Below are 17,177 nucleotides of genomic sequence, written 5' to 3' on the forward strand. Positions count from 1 at the left end.
ATTCAACGATTCAGTCTGTTTAAAGAAGACTAAAGCAATTACAGTTACTTCAGCTACTAGAAGCACAGCCTCAGAAATCTTTCACTTCCTACTGGAAGAAAAGCTCCGCATAATGAATACTGAAGAACAGTAGGTCATTTCTGTTAGCCTAGTTTTTGTAGTCCTATGGCTTGAGTTAGTTTCTCTTTCATCAATTTTATTTTGGAATATCCTTCAAATATCTGTCCACGGATATTATATTGTTTGCTCCGTCGTTTCTCAGGAATCATTAGCACGTTATTAGTGATAACTAAATGTATAGTTTTGGGGACCATGTTGGTACCTATGTAGTGCGGAGTGTAATGTTATTCTACGTGTGATTATGACAGAAAGAATACACAGCTGGAAATAACATTTCACTCTGAAATTCAAGCCGTGAACTCTGTCAACTGCTGCATTGTTGAAAGAAGGATGAGTAATGTACAATATCTGTTGTCTATTCACGTAACAGGACGGTTGTTGTTGTTTTTGTTGGTGTCGTGGTCTTCAGTCTGAAGACTGATTTCATACGTGATACAACACTCCAGAGCCTGTGTGTTCCGGAGGAACATTACATGGTTCTTCTGCATGTCCATAGGAACATTGCATCGTTCTTCGTACCAATACTGCAATATTTCATTTATATGCCGCTAACAGGCAGCGACTTTCATTAAAGGTATATGGATATGGTGTCTGTTCTTTCGGACATGTGTAAAAAGTTGTCACCTCAATCAGAGACACAACGTATTTCAGCAATTTTCCTCAAGTCTATCCATGTGAGTATTTACAATGAAAACAACGGTGCGAACTGTGATAAAAACGTAGCTTCATCACCTCTCACTACATAACAAAAGGATGAACAATAATTTAATTTCTTATACGGTTTCATCAGTTCACTGTAGATCATTCACTATGGATCATTCAAGATGGAACAGTTTCGTCATGGCTGGTCATCCCAATGATGTCATTAATTCCGAGAGAATACCGTGAAGAATTCAAAAATACGAGGGCTATTCAGAAAGTAGGGAACGGAAATGTCCGAAAAGAACAGACACCATATCCATATCAGTATATAGTTCTGGCAGTATCGGCCACGCCCTTCTTCTTTTGTGCGGATGCACACATATTACCCGAACTCTTACGGAACTTGGTAAGAATGTCTTCCATGAGAAGTGTGTTGGGTAGGGACACTACGAATGTAGTGTGTGGACATATAAGGTAAGAATGTGGGTCTCGCGGGTGGCGTGCGTGAGACAGTCCCAGCAGTCGCACTATCCTCTGTGCCCTCGGTGGCTCAGATGGATAGCGTCTGCCATGTAAGCAGGAGATCCCGGGTTCGAGTCGCGGTCGTGGCACACATTTTCACCTGTTCCCGGTGATATATACCAACGCGTGTCAGATGCTGAAGGTGAAGGTATCAATATATATCTCTAATTTCGTTTCATTGAAGTGTTTTCCCCTGTACGGAACAGACGTAATACGTGTACGAGTACAGGTTGTGAAGCAGGTACTTCGCCGTATGGAAACTGGGTTTGGTTGTGAGTCGTACACAAATAGCGAAAGCGATTATGGCGATCGTTCGCGTAAAGCGGGAATACCGGTTTCGAGTTCTAGTGCAGCAGAAATTTTCGTACGTCATCCATAGCTACAGAACATCTGCACCTAATACGGCTGATTCAAAGTTATTTGCTATCAGCGAATTTACTTAGATCAGATTTCTGTTTCCCCAAGTCCATCAGTATCTCTTTATTTGTCACTCTACCGCCCTTTTAACCTCCAGAATTCTTCTACAGTCACACATTTTAAACTCTTTGTATATCGTCCACGTTTCAATACCGAACGAGGTTTCACACCATACAAACAACTTTAAAAATGAATTCTTAAAGTTTATATTTGTAGTCAATAGGTTTCTTATTTTCAGAATTGCTTTTATTGCTAGTGCCAAACCACATTTTATGTCCTATCTAGTTCGGCCATCATCAGTTACTTCTCGGCTCAAATACTCGTAGTAAAACTCATTCACTAGTTTCGTGTCTCATTTCCTAATCTAATTTACCTGATTTCTTTCGCTGAAGGCTCGACATCACATAATATCTGAAGAATGAAATAAACTGATTACTTGAAAAAATTCTACACAGTAAAATAACAGCCTTCAAGAAATTCGCAGTGGCTGTGGACTCTCGTTTACAATAAAAAGGAGCTATAAACGTGAGTTACCCTGTCTTTAAGGTATCTTCTAAAATAAGTCGTCGAGTCAGTATTGCCCTACGTATTTCTCTATTGCTCTGGAATCCAACACATCAACCCCGATATCGGCACTCACGAATTATTTTGTAAATAACTGTCATTTATTGCGACCATGACTTACTGAACTGGTGATCCGGTAGCATTCACACCAGCCAGTATCTGCCTTCTTTGGAGTTGGAATAGAGGGTATATCTCTCATATAACTTACATACAAAATGGAACAGATTCTTCATGGCTGGTCATCCCAATGATCTCATTAATTCCGATAGAATACCGTGAAGAATTCAAAAATATGAGGACTATTCAGAAAGTAGGGAACGTTTCCGTCTGAAGCCGCTAGGCGTGCGCCGACCGCCTTTATTTTTGTATGTGCGTGCTCGGCAGCTCAGTCGGCATCCATCCGTGACTGCGGAAACGTCTCTGCGCGCCTGGTTTTTTTCGATATTCAAATTTGAAATGTGCGCTGCAATCGAAAATCCCGCCAGTCGTGTGGTGCGGTCTGTGATACGGTTTTTGTTAGCAAAAAACCTAAAGCCTATAGAGATTTATCGTGAACTGTGCGAAGTGTACGGAAGCAACGTAATGAGTGAATGTTCCGTCCGGAAATGGTGCGTTCGGTTTAAAAATGGCCGACCCAAAGTTCATGATGAAGAGAAGAGTGGACGCCCGAGCATTATGACTGACGACCTTGTCGCTAAAGTTGATGAAACGATTCGTAAAAACCTTCGCTTCACAATAGCGAAGCTTTCGCTTTCTTTTCCACAAGTTTCACAGACTTTGTTGTCTGAAATTGTCACTCAAAAGCTAGGCTATCACAAATTTTGTGCACGATGGGTGCCCAAAATTCTTACAGAGCACCATAAAGAACAGCGAATGGGGACAACTTTGACATTTCTGGAAGCCTACCATTACTGGATCGAATCGTAACCGGTGAAGAGACTTGGATGAAACACGTCAATTGCGAGACAAAATTACAGTCCATGGAGTGGGGGAACACAAGGTCCCCCCAAAAACAAAGAAAATGTTTGCAAACCTTCTGAGCAAGGAAGTTGGTGGAGACAGTGTTTTGGGAGAGGCAAGGCGTGCTTCTTATTGATTTTCTCGGACATGGAGAAACCATAACCTCAGCCCGGTACAGTCAAACTTTGAACAGCCTTAGAAGAGCAGTTCAAAACAAACGCCGAGGAAAGCTGACGTCCAAAATTTTGTTTGTGGGAATGCCTGACCTCACACGGCAAACTGCCCTAAACAATTCCTTAACTCGTTCAAATGGGAAATTTTCCCTCATCCGCCCTACAGCACCGATCTTGAAATAAGCGACTTCCACTTGTTCCCCAAGATGAAGAACTGGCTTGCAACGTAGCGCTTTGATGACGACGCGGAACTCCAGGCGGGCATGGCTCACTGGCAGAAGTCTCAGGCGGAAGAATTTTACGACGAAGGTCTTTCAAACCTTGTCCACCGCTGTGATAATTGCCTCGTTGTGTTTGGTGACTACATGGAAAAGTAGTAGGTCAGTCGCTCTTTCAGATGTATATAAGAAAATGTATTTCTTGTACTTAAGTTTTTTTTTAAATACCATAACGTTCCCTACCTTCTGAGTAGCCCTCGTATGTATGAGGAGGGCGGGGGTGCCATAGGGAGGGGGCGGAAGGGGGACAGAGCTGCCAGACGATGGCTTTTGTCAGGGCCATAACCACAAATACGTTCTTCATTGTCCTATCTGCTATATGTGTACAGGTAAATCTCGTTAAACGAGATAGCTACGTTCCGCGAAATCGCTGCGAATACTGAAATCGCGTAAATCAAGCGACAGTCTATGAGGAAAAGGGGGTTTAAATTCTCGTTTACTGACATTCTAAGTTTAAAATAACGATTTCCTGGCAATTTTAAAAAAGATAACCTTTATCATCTTTCTTAACCTCATTTTAATGCAAAATTAATGCATCTCAAAATTTTACTTTGAAGCACATAGTACTAAACCCAAATCATTTTCATTAAGTCCGTCTAAACTCTAATCCGGATTTTGAATCACTGACGTAGAGTGGGTGATGAATTTTGAAAGGGACTTTTTCTTTGTCGCAGTAGGTCTTCGATTCTCTATTCAGTTCATTAACAAAATAGCCACTGAAAATAACAGAATCGTCCAACTATTTGACCCTATCACCAATCAACTCTCAGCCTGCTCTTGTCACGACGCATTAGTGCTCTAGGAATTTTAGAGTGGTAGATTATAAGAGGTTTTAATCTGCTATCCCCTACAACATTTGTTCCGAGCAGAAGGATGCAACGGTCCTTGGCAGCGTTGGATCTAGGTGCTGGTTTTTCTTCTACAGAAATGAACGTGTAGCTGGGCACTTGTTTCTAAATAAGCCCGTTTCATCTAGGGTGAAAACCAGCTTCGAAGTATAGCCTTTCTGTCATAATTCCTTTCAACTTCTTGTTAAATTCCTCAGCTCTAGCTTCGTCTTCTGCAGCTGCCTCTCTTACCATTTTAATGCTGTGAAAGCCAAAACGGTGCTTGAAGCTACGAAACCAACCCGTGCTGGCCGAGAAAGCTTCCCTTTAGTTCCTTAAACCTGCTTACAACCTCTTGGCTTTAGCTTGAATAGCAGCTCCTGGGAGAGGGATGTGCTGTTAGTTGTGGTGCTCAGTCCAATTGCTTCGCACTTTCTCTGTTCTTCCTGTCGTCTCCGAGAGATATTTGGTCTCTCTAGGCACATCTACATCAATTAAAAATTTAGTTTTTCCAGCGGATTCCGCATTGTGACGAATAGTTCTCACTGGAGATTCACCATGTCCCAAAGCCTGGTGAACGTCAGGTATATGCCCACCTTTCTCATAGAGATCGAAAACAGCTAACTTTATTTCTAATGAACACGACGCTCCTACGCCCTCTTTCCCTTAACAGACACATTTTGTTTCCTTTTACACAACATTTTAAATATAGCATGTCAAATGCCACTTCACAGCTCTGCTGACCTGAATTGACGGTTCACAACTCGACAAACACGACAGAAAATGCGGTAACGCGGTACTGCTTCCGTGTACTGTGAGCAAATTATCGCGTATGAGTATACGCGAGAACGCGGATAACGAATAGAAGTGAAACGTTTTTATTACATATTTTACTTAAACTGCTGAGTGAAACTGAATGCAAATGAACTTACTTTCTCTTTACTTATTCTTATCATGTCAACACTGACCCACAATATTCTAGCACGACGCAATCTGACTGCTTAAAAAAAGGATAACCTGACTTCAAATAATTAATTCAAAAGAATGGCCCTGACTAAAAGGAAGTGTTAAGAATAACTTATACGTTTCACTAAGCACTTACCTCACAAAAATCATCATTACGCGAACTACTGCAATACAGCGAGCGTCAATACTGCCAGCTAAATAAACGATTCTAAGTACAAAAGGCACTAACTACTAATAGGCATGTGGTTAGCAAAGGAAAGAATTTGTTGCAAACCAAACAATGTATTTTTTATCTTAATAATGTGACATCCAGTTCAGATACAAATATAAATCGTCATTGACATCTAGTACAAAGGTATATAATCATGAATAATATTCTATCTCCACTTCGAACGTGTACAGATCGTTAGCCTACGGTAACACTTCAGACCTCTACCTTCCATCAATGCTAACTTCTCACATCTAACATCCAACACTGCTGGCCGTTCACCTCCAACTGCTCAATAGTATTTCTATTACGGCAGGCGAATAATTTCCAACTGCCCAACACTACAGGCGACTAACGTCCAACGTCTGCCCCCAGTAGCTCAGTGGTCAGCGCGACAGATTGTCAATCCTAAAGGCCCGGATTCGATTCCCGGCTGGGTCGGAGATTTTCTCCGCTCAGGGACTGGGTGTTATGTTGTCCTAATCATCATCATTTCATCCCCATTGACGCGCAAGTCGGCGAAGAGGCATCAAATCGAAAGACTTGCACCAGGCGAGCGGTGTACCCGACGGGAGGCCCTCGACACACGCCAATGCATTTCAGCGCTGCCAACACAGGAGCAGCCCACTTACAGAATAAGTAGAAAGAGACATAGCGGAACTAACGAAGCATTGGGCAGTGTGGAATAAGGGGCCCACGAGAAATACTACCCCCCCCCCTCCCCATCCCGGTGTAGCGAACGGGTGACGTCACACCAGTCGGCTTGTCCGCCACACTTCGCGAACGCTCGCCTCCGTACAGGGCTCACGGGAAATCAATATGTAATTGAAAAGATGGCCACTAAAGGTCTTAACTTTGTCGTGTGGGGGCGAGAGCTTGCATGCATTCAAATGCTTCGACAAGACTCACTAAAATCGTCTGAAACAGTTCCTTGCTCCCCGCCAGAGACGGCTGCTGGTACTCAGTGTCACTTGTGACATACGCGCCACGGCCTTTCTCGTGGGCCTCGTGCGGGACAGAAGCGATGTAGCAGGGGAGCGAAGTGCGGCTACCGCGGTGCCACCTGGTGACGGCGTTGCGAGCAGAGCAGAACTTGGAATCGCGTGACGTTAGCGGCCGCTCGTGACGCGCCGTTTACGACTGCGTTGTTTGCTCTCCGCGGATTACAGGGCTCCCTGCCCGCCGCGCCATTCTATCACGATGGCATTCACGCGACAATCGTATATCTCACCCTAATATACATATTTGGCTTGTGGGCCACCTCTGGGGCTTTGTACAGCAGCTATCATAAATTACCTATTCGACTTCACTGAACGCCAAGAATAATATAACACCGCGTGTGGTCTACGGAAGTGCATGGCAAGCAGAAAACTGCAATAAAATCTGAATGCACAAAGAACAGATACAATACGATAAGCATTGTGCAATCTCCTGGTCTTTCGTCCATTCTAAATAACACTTTTTTTGCGAAACGCTTAAATCCAGTGTATATGAAGTACTTTCGTATCCTTGGTGAGTGAAAAGAAAAGCACAAGTCACGAAATTTAGAAAAGCTCTAAAATGTATGCTAAAAATACTGTCTGATACAAAGAGTGTCATTGTTGAACGTGATTTGGATGAAATGATGAAGAAGAATGCCAGTTATAATTAATGAAGCGATTTAAAATAGTAAAATTTTTTCTTCTTCGTAATTCACATGAAAAAAGGTTTGACGTTTTACAATCTTCATTTATATCAGTTAATTATTCTTCAATATCTCTCTATCTGTATTGTCTGCAGTTTACCATCCAAAACACACTGAAGTTTCTACAAATACTGTCCATAATCTGAAAACCTACAAATCTTCGAGATTCCTCTAATCATATGAATCAAAATTATTTATTTTATTTGATAATGAGTACTACTTCGTTATGATCCCTTCTAAAAGTTCACTCAACCAATATATTGATAATTTGCAATGAAAGCAACAACATCTGAGAAGGAAAAAAAATATTGCCTAAACCATTTTCAAGCTTTTGAGATGCTAAACGTGTACATCAGAATGTTTATTCGCCTTCTCAGCTTCAATGAACAATACTAATTGCTCTTCATAGTGCACACCAAACAGGACTGGGATACCATTAGAAGTAAATTACTTAAGGTAACCTTTAAAATTAATAGCTTCTTGCTCAGGGAGTAAATCTTTTCTCCCAGGCTCTAAATATTTTTCACGTGTTCCGACACAGTTGCAGGAAACTCCACAGCGATTCAGGAAATGTCCTTTACATTTATTGCAGTTACAGACCATAATATCTTACACCAGATAATCATTTTTGGTCTGTAGACACAACACAGTATTTTACACTGGGTGCATTTCCTTCCCACTATAGTCTATTGCGAGCAGGACACGGCAGTTTAAAATTGTTACCGCCGCGCATACTGGAGAGGTGCATATCACCAGTGTAGATGGTGTGCAGGAATTGAAGTATAACGAGCACTGGTGCAAACCAGACGGAAAATGAAAGATGCGGGAAAGGCCGCTGTTTATGATTACATAGGATAACAATTAGGTAGAATGGATACATTAAGGTGGACGTAGGTAGTGTAAGTGCACAGGCCTCGAGTGTCGACATGGAGCCAAATTGCCATACGTCACCATACGCTCTTTGAAGGTTAAGGGACTTGCAAATAGCAGACTGACAGTTACTGAGCTCCTGGGATATGGGGAAAAGAAGTTACGACGGGACCCACACTGGCTGGAAGGAGAGGAACGGGGTGATTTAGGTATCTGTGTATGCACTGAAAGAAAAACAGGTTCTAAGGCCTCACTAATCACTGAGGTGAGGATGATGAGTGCGAAAGAGGAGATTTCTTGGGTTTAAGGATGCAGTAGAAGAAGTTTTCCGCGGCGCAAGATAGTATTCTACATTTAAGATCACAATGCACGGAATGTCAAGCGCTTCTTCGAAGGAATGGAATGGGAGCAATCTCTCATGATTGCTAATGCAGTGACGACTACAGTATATTCGGTTTAACTATACGCAGTGAATCGCCTAAAGCTCACGCCGCAAATGTAGCAGAAATGGAAAGCGCTATTGATGTGCGGTTTTCACAAAATGGATTGTTAGTCAGGGGGTCATATTGTTAACCAATCAATAGATTGTAACAATACTTAGAAAGTACTTGCATATTTTTTGTGCAAAAGTACACTTCTCGTAAGTGGAACAATGCCTATTGACATTTCCAAACTAAAAGTACAGTAAATTAGATTGTTAGAGGTGTTCGTTTCAGGATTCTAGTGCGAGTCGTTTAAGAGATATCGTATTTTGAAAAGTTCCCACACCGACACTTGTACAAACCTGTGGCAGCATACACTGAAGGACAACACAAGAGCACACACTTCTTACGCTAATTCTGATCATTAACGAGACAACGGACCATCACAAGTTGTGTTCAAAATGACCACAGGCAGCGGCAGTACATGCATCCATTCTGGTACTGAACAACTGCTGCAAACGTGCTAGCATTTCAGAAGAGAAGTCTAAGAAGGCCGCAGTGATGCGTCGTTGCACGTCATCGGGTGTAGTTAGTACGTCCTTGTTGACAGTGTCTTTCAGCTTTGCCCGAGGAAAAAGTCTACAGGCGTCAAATCCGGAGAACGATCCGGCCAAAGTACAGGTCCTATGCGCCCAATCCAACGATTTGGAAAAAATCGTTGAAGATATACTGTAGTACTTCGTGCACTATTGGCTGGGCGACTATCACATTGGTTCCACAGGTTCCTCCCAGTCTGCAGAGGAACGTCTTCAAGCATTCAAGGAAGATGGTCTGTTAGGCAGCTGCGATACTTGTGCGTGATCAGTGTTCCGTCCATGAGAAACGTGCCTATGAGCTGATGGTTCACTATCCCACACTACACGTTTGCACTTCATTGACGATGCCGTTCCACCTGACGAAGCCAACGGCAATTTCCAATAGACCAATAGCGCATGTTTCCTTGGTTCACTTCGCCGTGATTGGCAAATGTGGCTTCATCACTGAACATGATGTATGAAATATCTGGAGTATCCTATCTTAAGGGCCATTCTTAGATGTTAACACGATTCTCAAAATCGTTTCCGTGCTTCTCATGATGGAAAGAGATGTGATAGGGATGGAACCTATGCTGACCGAGCGAGGTTGCGCAGTGGTTAGGACACTGGACTCGCATTCGGGAGGACGACGGTTCAGTTCCGCGTCCGGCCATCCTGATTTAGGTTTTCCGCGATTTCCCTAAATCGCTCCAGGCAAATGCCGGGATGGATCCTTTGAAAGGGCACGGCCGACTTCCTTCCCCGTCCTTTCCTAATCTGATGAGACCGATGACCTCGCATTTTGGTCTCTCTCCCCCAAACCACCCAACCAACCCAACCTATGTCGATGGAGAATGCATAGGATTCTAGTCTGACTCGTGTCATTTCCTGTTAGGTGTCAGGCAAATCCAACACCTTCCATGAAAACCCTGACATGATAAACAAATCCAGTAGTATGTCACATAGCTCCGAATAAATCGTGACATTAAATTAACCAAAGTAATACGAGTAACGAGTGAGCAAATGGAATACCACAGACTAACACAAGAATGCCTAAATGCATGTCATACCTTCCCACCGTGAGACAGACGCAGTTTCGAGGGGAGAAACGAGAACAGAAGCCGAGAGCAGAACCGCGTTAAGCTAGAAGGCCCTACGATAAGGGACGGACACCCACATCGCCAGCTAACCACCAGGACCAACCCCCAGCCCATGTTAAAAGCTAGAGCCCTCCAGAAGAACAGTATAGATCTTACGATAACACTAAAATGGCCACACCAGCCGCAAGTTTTAGCGTGAGACTTTTTCGCGTCTCTGTTACGTTGCAAACCTATAAAACATTGCCCCACCATGAAAAGTAACCGCTAGGACCACACTCCAGCCCATGTTAAAAGCTAGAGCCCTCCAGAAGTACAGCATAGATCTTACGATAACACAAAAAGGGCCACAGCAGCCGCAAGTTTTACCGTGAGACTTTTTCGCGTCTCTGTTACGTTGCAAACTTTAAAAACATTGCCCCACCACGAAAAGTATAACGTTTCTCATTGGATAGACAGAATTTTTGTAGGTGGAGCTTAAGGTCAACATTGAGACCCTGATTGGTCAGATGAAAACACAGCCAGAGAGCTTTTTTTAAACCAACTTCGGTAAATTGTAGGAAGGAGAAGTTAGAAAGGAGTTGCTTCCGAGACGGCGAGCTGGATGGAGCTGCGCCGGCCGCCGCCCCCTGACGAATACTGACAAGGTAATGAACGCACGCGATGTCGCATTTTTGAGCGCATAAGGCTTCACTCAGAACTGCAGAAGTCTCATCTGTTACATCCCCTCTTTGCATAATACTAGTGTCGATCGTCAATTAAAACTCATGGTAATCACATTTGCTACTTGAAGTTAAAATCTGAAACGCGATGATTTTTTTGTTATATAATTATTGAGAAGCTACATCAGCCACTGTAATTTACGACAAGTTAAATAAGTCATTAAAGATAATCGAGGGTCACTGTAGATCATTTTGATAGTTTTCTCTTTTATGAAACTTCACTTAAACCAAGATTATAGATGTGATATGGCATAGCTCATCATTCGATCCATTACAGAACTTGGAAACCCATTCAGGGAATATTCGTTCACATTTTTGTTGAACGCAGTTGGTTTTTATCATCCTGTATTAAAATATTTCCTTTTATCAATAGTACAATTTATAAACAATGTTCTGTGAGTAGAATAAAATTTCCAATGGTAACTTAAGTGCTTTTTTGTCGTTATTTTACCAGATAACTAAAAATAGGAAAGCCTTGAACCCCTTCCACTAAATTTAGTTAGTATTAAGATTCTTGTACAGGGAGTGCAGTGGAGTTGACGCTGAAATCATTAAGTATTTCGTTGATAAAGAACGTCCGTCCTCAGAGACCAAAAACAGGAAAAGTTAACGTAATATTGGTAAACTGCAGGAGTATCCAGGGCAAGGTTCCTGAATTAGTATCTCTTATTGAAGGAAATAGTGCGCATATAGTATTAGGAACGGAAAGTTGGTTAAAACCGGAAGTGAACAGTAACGAAATCCTAGACACAGAATGGAATATATACCGCAAGGATAGGATAAACGCCAATGGTGGAGGAGTATTTATAGCAGTAAAGAATTCAATAATATCCAGTGAAGTTATTAGACACAGAATGGAATATATACCGCAAGGATAGGATAAACGCCAATGGTGGAGGAGTATTTATAGCAGTAAAGAATTCAATAATATCCAGTGAAGTTATTAGCGAATGCGAATGTGAAATAATCTGGGTTAAGTTAAGTATCAAAGGTGGGTCAGATATGATAGTCGGATGCTTCTATAGGCCACCTGCATCAGCAACCGTAGTAGTTGAGCGCCTCAGAGAGAACCTGCAGAACGTCGTGAAGAAGTTTCGTGATCATACTATTGTAATAGGGGGAGACTTCAATCTACCAGGTATAGAATGGGATAGTCACACAATCAGAACTGGAGCCAGGGACAGAGACTCTTGTGACATTATCCTGACTGCCTTGTCCGAGAATTACTTCGAGCAGATAGTTAGAGAACCAACTCGTGAAGCTAACGTTTTAGACCTCATAGCAACAAATAGACCGGAACTTTTCGACTCCGTGAATGTAGAAGAGGGTATCAGTGATCATAAGTCAGTGGTTGCATCAATGACTACAAGTGTAATAAGAAATGCCAAGAAAGGAAGGAAAATCTATTTGCTTAACAAGAGTGATAGGGCACAAATCGCAGAATATCTGAGTGACCACCATCAAACGTTCATTTCTGAGGAAGAGGATGTGGAACAAAAATGGAAAAAATTCAGAAACATCGTCCAGTACGCCTTAGATAAGTTCGTACCGACTAAGGTCCAAAGCGAGGGGAAAGATCCACCGTGGTATAACAATCATGTACGAAAGGTACTACGGAAACAAAGAAAGCTTCACCATAGGTTTAAGAGTAGTCGAATCATAGCTGATAAGGAAAAGCTGAACGAAGCGAAAAAGAGCGTAAAGAGAGCAATGAGAGAAGCATTCAACGAATTCGAACATAAAACATTGGCAAACAATCTAAACAAGAACCCTAAAAAGTTTTGGTCATATGTAAAATCGGTAAGCGGATCTAAATCCCCTATTCAGTCACTCGTTGACCACGATGGCACCGAAACAGAGGACGACCGAAGAAAGGCAGAAATACTGAATTCAGTGTTCCGAAACTGTTTCACTGCGGAAAATCGTAACACGGTCCCTGACTTCAGCCGTCGCACGGACGCCAAAATGGAAAATATTGAAATAAACGATATCGGAATTGAAAAACAACTGCTATCACTTAGTAGCGGAAAAGCATCCGGACCAGACGAGATACCCTTAAGATTCTACAGTGATTATGCTAAAGAACTTGCCCCCTTTCTATCAGCAATTTATCGTAGATCTCTGGAAGAACGTAAAGTACCTAGCGACTGGAAGAAAGCACAGGTCGTTCCCATTTTCAAGAAGGGTCATAAATCAGATGCGAATAATTATAGGCCTATTTCACTTACGTCAATCTGTTGTAGAATAATGGAACATGTTTTGTGTTCTCGTATTATGACGTTCTTAGATAATACAAATCTCCTTCATCATAACCAACATGGATTCCGCTAGAGCCCTCCAGAAGAACAGTATAGATCTTACGATAACACTAAAATGGCCACACCAGCCGCAAGTTTTAGCGTGAGACTTTTTCGCGTCTCTGTTACGTTGCAAACCTATAAAACATTGCCCCACCATGAAAAGTAACCGCTAGGACCACACTCCAGCCCATGTTAAAAGCTAGAGCCCTCCAGAAGTACAGCATAGATCTTACGATAACACAAAAAGGGCCACAGCAGCCGCAAGTTTTACCGTGAGACTTTTTCGCGTCTCTGTTACGTTGCAAACTTTAAAAACATTGCCCCACCACGAAAAGTATAACGTTTCTCATTGGATAGACAGAATTTTTGTAGGTGGAGCTTAAGGTCAACATTGAGACCCTGATTGGTCAGATGAAAACACAGCCAGAGAGCTTTTTTTAAACCAACTTCGGTAAATTGTAGGAAGGAGAAGTTAGAAAGGAGTTGCTTCCGAGACGGCGAGCTGGATGGAGCTGCGCCGGCCGCCGCCCCCTGACGAATACTGACAAGGTAATGAACGCACGCGATGTCGCATTTTTGAGCGCATAAGGCTTCACTCAGAACTGCAGAAGTCTCATCTGTTACATCCCCTCTTTGCATAATACTAGTGTCGATCGTCAATTAAAACTCATGGTAATCACATTTGCTACTTGAAGTTAAAATCTGAAACGCGATGATTTTTTTGTTATATAATTATTGAGAAGCTACATCAGCCACTGTAATTTACGACAAGTTAAATAAGTCATTAAAGATAATCGAGGGTCACTGTAGATCATTTTGATAGTTTTCTCTTTTATGAAACTTCACTTAAACCAAGATTATAGATGTGATATGGCATAGCTCATCATTCGATCCATTACAGAACTTGGAAACCCATTCAGGGAATATTCGTTCACATTTTTGTTGAACGCAGTTGGTTTTTATCATCCTGTATTAAAATATTTCCTTTTATCAATAGTACAATTTATAAACAATGTTCTGTGAGTAGAATAAAATTTCCAATGGTAACTTAAGTGCTTTTTTGTCGTTATTTTACCAGATAACTAAAAATAGGAAAGCCTTGAACCCCTTCCACTAAATTTAGTTAGTATTAAGATTCTTGTACAGGGAGTGCAGTGGAGTTGACGCTGAAATCATTAAGTATTTCGTTGATAAAGAACGTCCGTCCTCAGAGACCAAAAACAGGAAAAGTTAACGTAATATTGGTAAACTGCAGGAGTATCCAGGGCAAGGTTCCTGAATTAGTATCTCTTATTGAAGGAAATAGTGCGCATATAGTATTAGGAACGGAAAGTTGGTTAAAACCGGAAGTGAACAGTAACGAAATCCTAGACACAGAATGGAATATATACCGCAAGGATAGGATAAACGCCAATGGTGGAGGAGTATTTATAGCAGTAAAGAATTCAATAATATCCAGTGAAGTTATTAGACACAGAATGGAATATATACCGCAAGGATAGGATAAACGCCAATGGTGGAGGAGTATTTATAGCAGTAAAGAATTCAATAATATCCAGTGAAGTTATTAGCGAATGCGAATGTGAAATAATCTGGGTTAAGTTAAGTATCAAAGGTGGGTCAGATATGATAGTCGGATGCTTCTATAGGCCACCTGCATCAGCAACCGTAGTAGTTGAGCGCCTCAGAGAGAACCTGCAGAACGTCGTGAAGAAGTTTCGTGATCATACTATTGTAATAGGGGGAGACTTCAATCTACCAGGTATAGAATGGGATAGTCACACAATCAGAACTGGAGCCAGGGACAGAGACTCTTGTGACATTATCCTGACTGCCTTGTCCGAGAATTACTTCGAGCAGATAGTTAGAGAACCAACTCGTGAAGCTAACGTTTTAGACCTCATAGCAACAAATAGACCGGAACTTTTCGACTCCGTGAATGTAGAAGAGGGTATCAGTGATCATAAGTCAGTGGTTGCATCAATGACTACAAGTGTAATAAGAAATGCCAAGAAAGGAAGGAAAATCTATTTGCTTAACAAGAGTGATAGGGCACAAATCGCAGAATATCTGAGTGACCACCATCAAACGTTCATTTCTGAGGAAGAGGATGTGGAACAAAAATGGAAAAAATTCAGAAACATCGTCCAGTACGCCTTAGATAAGTTCGTACCGACTAAGGTCCAAAGCGAGGGGAAAGATCCACCGTGGTATAACAATCATGTACGAAAGGTACTACGGAAACAAAGAAAGCTTCACCATAGGTTTAAGAGTAGTCGAATCATAGCTGATAAGGAAAAGCTGAACGAAGCGAAAAAGAGCGTAAAGAGAGCAATGAGAGAAGCATTCAACGAATTCGAACATAAAACATTGGCAAACAATCTAAACAAGAACCCTAAAAAGTTTTGGTCATATGTAAAATCGGTAAGCGGATCTAAATCCCCTATTCAGTCACTCGTTGACCACGATGGCACCGAAACAGAGGACGACCGAAGAAAGGCAGAAATACTGAATTCAGTGTTCCGAAACTGTTTCACTGCGGAAAATCGTAACACGGTCCCTGACTTCAGCCGTCGCACGGACGCCAAAATGGAAAATATTGAAATAAACGATATCGGAATTGAAAAACAACTGCTATCACTTAGTAGCGGAAAAGCATCCGGACCAGACGAGATACCCTTAAGATTCTACAGTGATTATGCTAAAGAACTTGCCCCCTTTCTATCAGCAATTTATCGTAGATCTCTGGAAGAACGTAAAGTACCTAGCGACTGGAAGAAAGCACAGGTCGTTCCCATTTTCAAGAAGGGTCATAAATCAGATGCGAATAATTATAGGCCTATTTCACTTACGTCAATCTGTTGTAGAATAATGGAACATGTTTTGTGTTCTCGTATTATGACGTTCTTAGATAATACAAATCTCCTTCATCATAACCAACATGGATTCCGCAAACAGAGATCATGTGAAACCCAGCTCGCCCTATTTGCCCAAGAAATTCACAGTGCCGTAGACACTGGCGAGCAGATTGATGCCGTATTCCTGGACTTCAGGAAGGCATTTGATACGGTTCCGCACTTACGTTTAGTGAAAAAAATACGTGCTTACGGAATATCGGACCAGGTTTGTGATTGGATTCAGGATTTCCTAGAAGAAAGAACACAACATGTCATTCTTAACGGTTCAAAATCTGCAGATGTAGAGGTAATTTCGGGAGTACCGCAAGGAAGCGTGATAGGACCTTTATTGTTTACAATATACATAAATGACTTAGTTGACAACATCGGTAGCTCCGTGAGGCTATTTGCAGATGACACGGTTGTCTACAAGAAAGTAGCAACATCAGAAGACTCGTACGTACTCCAGGAAGACCTGCAGAGGATTAATGAATGGTGCGACAGCTGGCAGCTTTCCCTAAATGTAGATAAATGTAATATAATGCGCATACATAGGGGCAGAAATCCATTCCAGTACGATTATGCCATAGGTGGTAAATCATTGGAAGCGGTAACGACCGTAAAATACTTAGGAGTTACTATCCGGAGCGATCTGAAGTGGAATGATCACATAAAACAAATAGTGGGAAAAGCAGGCGCCAGGTTGAGATTCATAGGAAGAATTCTAAGAAAATGTGACTCATCGACGAAAGAAGTAGCTTACAAAACGCTTGTTCGTCCGATTCTTGAGTATTGCTCATCAGTATGGGACCCTTACCAGGTTGGATTAATAGAAGAGATAGACATGATCCAGCGAAAAGCAGCGCGATTCGTCATGGGGACATTTAGTCAGCGCGAGAGCGTTACGGAGATGCTGAACAAGCTCCAGTGGCA

The sequence above is a fragment of the Schistocerca nitens genome, chromosome 6, assembly GCF_023898315.1.
Source record: "Schistocerca nitens isolate TAMUIC-IGC-003100 chromosome 6, iqSchNite1.1, whole genome shotgun sequence".
Lineage (NCBI taxonomy): Eukaryota > Metazoa > Arthropoda > Insecta > Orthoptera > Acrididae > Schistocerca > Schistocerca nitens.